Source organism: Triticum urartu, chromosome 7A (assembly GCF_056163025.1).
Source record: "Triticum urartu cultivar PI428250 chromosome 7A, HENAU_Tu73, whole genome shotgun sequence".
NCBI lineage: Eukaryota > Viridiplantae > Streptophyta > Magnoliopsida > Poales > Poaceae > Triticum > Triticum urartu.
The window spans coordinates 218,908,685-218,915,119 of record NC_141879.1 but is presented as its reverse complement, the minus strand read 5'-3'; the positions used below and the strand labels follow the sequence as shown (position 1 = coordinate 218,915,119).

Sequence of the window (6,435 nt, the reverse complement as noted above, 5' to 3'; positions counted from 1 at the left end):
CCTCTTTATGTAAACCTTGTAAAATAAGAGAGAATATGCATAAGTATTGTGACATAATGTGTAATAACAGTCTATAATGCAATAAATATTGACATAAAAGCATGATGCAAAATGGACGTATCATTGGCCACCACCATAAGCATTGTAACCATCATCTTCCCATTGAGCCCGGGGCGGTCCGCTAGTTCCACTGTTAGCTGTGTCACGCGGCACTCCCGCCCCTCAATTAGCAGTCCGAGGTGGCAGTGCATGTGTCGGAACCAGTCCAGGCCGCTTCTGCACCGGCCTCGTGACATAGTGCGGCGGCAGCGCAGCCTGAGGCTGATGACCAGGCGCCGGGACACGCACCGTTCCACCCCGACCCGCGGTAGTCACTGCCGCCGGAACATGCATAGGCGGCCTCAGTTCACCACGCCCCGCGGCGAGGGGCGCAGCACCGGCCACCACCGGTTGCCTGTATGGTGCCACAGCGCCACGACCGGCCCCTACCGCCGGAGTTCTGAGACCTGGCGCACCGCCACCGCGACCCGCACCGGCTGGCGCATTCCCAGCCGCGCCCAGGTGCTCCTGTCCAGTAGCCGCAGCACCACCACGGCCGACCGGCACGGCCCCGGCCGGCGGCTTCGGTCCAGTTGGACCACCCCCCCCCCACCCAACCATGGCAGCGAGGGGCGGTATACGTGCAACACGGCCAGTCCCACACGTACGAAGCCTGCGGACCGCACGAGCTCGACGAGCCCTAGGCGGAGGCGCAGGTGGATATAGATCAGGAGGAGAACGAGACGGCGAGACACATGCGGCTACGTCCTCCGTAGCGACTAACGATGTTACCTGGGCCTCATGCCCAGGATCGTTCAGTCCGGCCCGCCCTGCGTCGCAGCTGGCATGCTGGGCCGCATACCCAGACATGCCAGCGCAGGCCCGCTCATCCGCCGGCCCAGGAGAGCCCAGCAGCAGATTCAAACGCTGCTCCCTGGCCGCTTGGATCTGAGCCGCCGCGGAGGTTGCTGGCGCCGGCTGCGCCACCACCGGCCGGCCACTCCGTCTCTTCTTTCTAGTCACCCGCGTCCACGAATCCGGCAGGAAGAAAACCGACAAAGTAATGGGCTGGAGGCATACCTTGGGAATTGGCCCTTTCCATGGCCGGAGCACGGAAGCCGCGGTCCTCCGGTGAACAATCCGTCGAACGATCTCCACCTTATCCTCAGGGTTAAGTCCCTCCCGCGCCGGATTGTTGCAAGGCACGACGTCGTCCACAACCATGGCAACTTCCTCCTCTGAATAACCGGGATTGAAAGCTTCACAGATTATGTCAGAAGTCGTTGGCGAATACAACTCCGGCGAATCTCTGGAGCAGATCCCGTCGTCATCATCTTCATCGTCTGAATCCGCAAGCGCCCAAAACCGGCCGCCGACGTGCCTACGCCCAGGGCCGGCGGAGGCCGCCGTCTTCGCGGCGGTCGCCATAGGCGCCGCACGCATCGCCATCTTCGCGGACACACCCCTTGAAACTGGTTGGCATGACAGCAGCCATCACATGAGCCCCGCGCATCCTCTACCATATGGACACTATGCCATTAATATAGTACACATAACCACCAACATAAGAAACTTACCCACATACATGTGAGTTGATTAGCGTATATCACAGAATCACACCATAAAAAAAGCCCACCAGAACACCGCATTATATATATAAAGAGAAAACACAGTTCATCCTCTCCCTCGCGTGCCAAAGCAAATAACAAAAATATATGGGAAATCCCAACAATACAAGTGGCACAACACGCTCAACCTTTCTAGTATTGCAAGAGAGATCTTTTTTTGAACCGCATACATTATATTAATTAATAAAACAGAGTACAATTGCATCCATACATATGAAAACTATGAGAAAGATCGAGACATTACATGTCCAGAAAACTTCGCAACCAACATATAAAAGAATAATACAAATAAGTCTGTCGGAGTCCATGAAAACAACCAAATTTGGAATCGCCGTTACCGTCAACATCGCCGAGACGCGCACTAAGGGAAAAGATGATGCACCAGCAAACCAAAATCCAATTCAGCGTCATAGCCTTCTAGGCGCCGTGAGTCAAAGACAAGACCTGTAAAATAGGCGCTTAACGATGTGGCGTGTCGGCTGAGGATGTTCCCCATGCCGATCTGGATCCAGATCTGGCGCAATCCGCCGATGTTGTTGCGAAAGAAGGCCAAACCTGCCACTGTCGGGCCACTAAACTTGCAATAGCATCAATCTGTCAAACTTGTCGGCACCGCCATGAGAGCCGAATATAAGGCCTACTGGTCAGGACGAACGGCAAGCAAACGAGACCATTGGCTCATCGGCGCCGTCGGAGAGAACGTCACCGTGGCGAGGAAGAGACCGATGCCACCTTATTCGGTGCAACATCAACCTCACCAAACTGGTGCTACTACACGAAACAAGCCCTAGATCAAAGGAACAACACGGAGCGAAACGGCTGCCCACCCCTCTCCTCCAGCTGCCGGAGCAGCGGACGGAGAGGGATGGAGACCAGCGCCTCGCCGGTGAGAGGAATCGTCGCCTGTGTCGCAATGGAACAATATAGATCCTTCTGTTCACACACCACAAAGTAAAGCCATCGAAACAAAGTTATTTGTTTCAAGAATACTTTACAGAAGATTTGTACTTGAATCCTTAATTCTTGCCGAACTCCTTGATGAAGCTGACGAGCCGTTTGAACTCCGTCGCCGACGAGCCTCCCTCCGCGACATCCCGCCTCACCTCCTGCGACAGCGCTTGAGCTGACATCCTTAGCTGGCCGGACTCCATGGCCTGCCTCACCATCCCCTCCACGACGGCCCTCTCGCACACATCCTTCATGTCCAGCCCCGTCCCCCATACGGCGCCGACGAACCGGCTGTTGATGTGCTGGTCCGCGAAGAACGGCCAGCACACCAGCGGCACGCCCTCGGTGATCCCCTCCAGCGTCGAGTTCCACCCGGCGTGAGTCAGGAAGCAGCCCACGGCGCGGTGTCTCAGCACGTCTCGCTGCGGCGCCCAGTCCACGACGCGCGCCTTGCCGTTCCCCGCCGCGCCGACGGCTTCCTGGAGGACGGCGCTCTGGCTTGCCCCGACCATGTCCGGCCGGAGCACCCACAGGAACGCGTAGCCGGAGCCGACAAGCCCGGACAGGAACTCGGTGAACTGCTCGAGTGAAATGACGGTCAGGCTGCCCAAGCTCACGTACACCACGGACCGGTCCGCCTGACCGTCCAGCCACGCCATGCATCCGTCGTCCTCGCGCCACAAACTGGTGGCCGGCGCCGGCGCCGCCGAGACGGCGTGGAGAGGGCCTATGGCGAAGACGTCGCGCATATGCGGCGCGATGTGCGCGAGCGCCGACCGCTCTAGTGACGCCGCCGAGTTGAAGATGAGCGCCCGAGCCTTGCGGCTGTGAGCGGTGTAGCCCACCAGAATCTGCAGCAAAGGGTCGACGTCGTCGGTCTCGGCCCGACGGCGGCAGGAGTTTGGAAGATCTCGTCGCCGCAGGAAATCCTCCATCCCCGGGACGCTACGGACCGGCTCATCGAGGTCGGCGCCTACAGGGATGGGAACCTCGCCGAGCTCCACGAGCCTGGGCACGGAGAGGTACGCCAAGAAGCTGCACGCGCTCGCCGTGCGGAAGGCGAGCGCCGGCACGCCGAGCTCCTCCGCGACATCGATGGCGAACGGCATTAAACCGTCGGCCACGACGCATGACAGCGCTGGGAACCCGCCGTCGGCCGCCGGGGACAGCGCCTTGGCGAGGAGAGCACGGTACTCCGCAGGGCCCGTCGTCATCAGGGACTTGGCGAGATCCGTCAGGTCGCCCACCGAGCGGGGGTGGTCGACGGGGAGGCCGTCCGGCAAGGACACGAAGCGGAGGCGTGGCGTGGCGAGGGCCTCGGCGCGGCGAGCGCGGCGGAGATTGTGCTCCGTGTGGACGAAGGTGACGTGGAGGCCGGCGTCGAGGAGCCCCGCGGCGAAATGAAGCATCGAGTTGATGGCCCTGCAGCGGCCACGGGAAGACCAGAACGTGCACCGGCGCCATTTCCGTCACGCCGCCGGCCGGTCGCTTCCTCTCGCCGGCCAGGGATTCTCTGGGGTCTCTGAATTGGGTATACTTTTCCTCTGCGTGAGTACACTACATGAGAGGCCTCCACTACGTGAAGTCCAACTTTGAGGAGCAGTTTTAAAATCGATAGCGTCGTCCTCGCGTGAGATAAAAAAAATGCAAAAATGATGCACTAATAGTGGAACCTGGTGGCGAGGATCTGGATCCGATTTTCTGCTCTACTTTAAGCACACGCGCGTGTGCATCATCAGAGCCTTAACCTGCGCCTATCAGCTGTACTGTTTGCCTTTTTATTGTTTTTCCTTGTCGGTTGGCGATGTCGTTTTACTCGGGCGTCCGCTGAAAGCCTGAAACTCGCGTTCCTGGGTATGGCATCTTTGGATCAAAGAGGGTGACGCGAATTCTAAGCTTTTCAAGCAGTGGCCCCTCGCCAATGGTAGGAGATCGAAGAATTATACCCCTCGCATCAAACATGGTGATGAAATTATCACGGACCAAGAGATTTTCACTTCCTTGGAGCTCCGCAGGCTTGGAGCCACACTCTAGATATGGACTATCTAGGCATGGAGCCAGGGCCGGTCCTGAGATTCTGGGGGTCCGGAGCGAACGTAAAATTTAAAGGCCCTCGATATAAACATCATATGCATATTATCTTTAAATTTTCTTGTAACATCCTTCGATGCAAAGTCACTTATAATTGTGTCGATTTTAATGTCATCCACTTCTCGATGCATAATGTTGCCTATCCATTTAAGATGTTACAGGTAATTGTATATCCAAATGGTTGTACAATAATTTCAAATTTGAAAAGTTTTTTATCTGAGATGCAACAGTCACTACATACACAGTAAATATGAATAAATCTTTAAACACTATGATTTTCTTAAATCCTTTACTTGAGTGAAGTGTTTCATATCAACCAAAGCAAACAAATATTTAACATGAAAAATCCTTATTTTGGCAACTACTTTTATCAAATTGTTTCTTCCTCAAAGCACGAAACTGTACTTGAAACTGTAGGGAATAGTAATATGATATGCAGTACCTCAGATTGATTAGATCGGCATCAATCATTGGACGCTGGGCGATGATGTGATGTGGATTTCTGGTGGCGAGCACTCGGCGATGTACGTGTGCGCCCCACTCCGGTAGCATTAAATTTCAGGGGCTAGGCGATGTTCGTGTTGCGTCTCACCACGATCATGAACACAAACTGGAGTTTGGAGCGGAACAGATAATATAGGAAAATACAGATGAAATCACGTTACACGATCGTTTTTCTTTTGGAGGGAGATTGTCTCAGGATAGTAACGAATAAAGCGAATGGGGCGACGTGATTTACGTGCGTTACGCTTATTTGTTCCCTCACGATGGTACGCTGATTTACATGCATACGCTGCCTGCTGTCCCTTCCTTTCTGGACCTGGGCTACTTTCATGTTTATTACGTGAAGCTACGGCCTATGGGCTAGTTACCCTACGTACATCACACCTGGGAGGGCCCCCCAGATCTTGGGGGCCCGGGGCGCCCCCCCCCCCTCCCCCCTCAGGGCCGGCCCTGCATGGGGCAGCGGACTTGCAGGAGTTTGACGACATCTTTACAGAGGAGGAAGTGTGGATGCTTGTAATGGAGTTGCACCCGGATCGGGCACCGGGTCCTGATGGGTTCATCAGTGTGTTCTATTAGCGAGCTTGGCCAGTCATCAAAAAAGATATCATGGCAGCACTACTCAAATTGTATGTTTGTGATGGTAGAGACTTCACCAAGCTCAGCAGGGCTCTGATCGCTTTGGTCCCGAATAAAGTAGACGCTAATGAAGTGGGGGGTTTTCGCCCCACGAATAGTTTCTCCGAACTATTTGCAAAAATGCTTCCCTTCAGGGCCCATCGACGTATGACGGAGATGGTTAGCATCAACTAATGAGCGTTCATTCAAGGATGGAATCTACATGACAACTTCCTTGGTCCGTCATGTTGCCAGGAAGATACATGTGAGCAGAATCTGTGGAGTTTTCATGAAACTCGATCTCCGGCTTTTGACTTCATCTTGGCCTTTCTTGTTCAAAGTCCTAAGAGCGAAAGGTTTCAACGAGAAGTGCATCCGGTGGATGGCTATACCGCTACAAATAAGTACCACTCAAATAGCTGTAAATGGCATCCCTGAGAGGACATTTGCTCATGTGTGTGTGTGTTGTTGGAAATATGCCCTAGAGGCAATAATAAAATGGTTATTATTATATTTCTTTGTTCATGATAATTGTCTATTGTTCATGCTATAATTGTGTTATCCGGAAATCGTAATACATGTGTGAATACATAGACCACAACACGTC

The 6,435-nt window shown here is 54.3% G+C and overlaps 1 pseudogene; it reads right to left on the bottom strand.

Moving 5' to 3' along the window:
• Window positions 1–2,581: 2,581 nt before the first annotated feature.
• On the bottom strand, window positions 2,582–4,512 carry LOC125524899 (myricetin 3-O-rhamnoside 1,2-glucosyltransferase UGT709G2 pseudogene; annotated as a pseudogene).
• Between the last annotated feature and the right edge of the window lie 1,923 nt (window positions 4,513–6,435).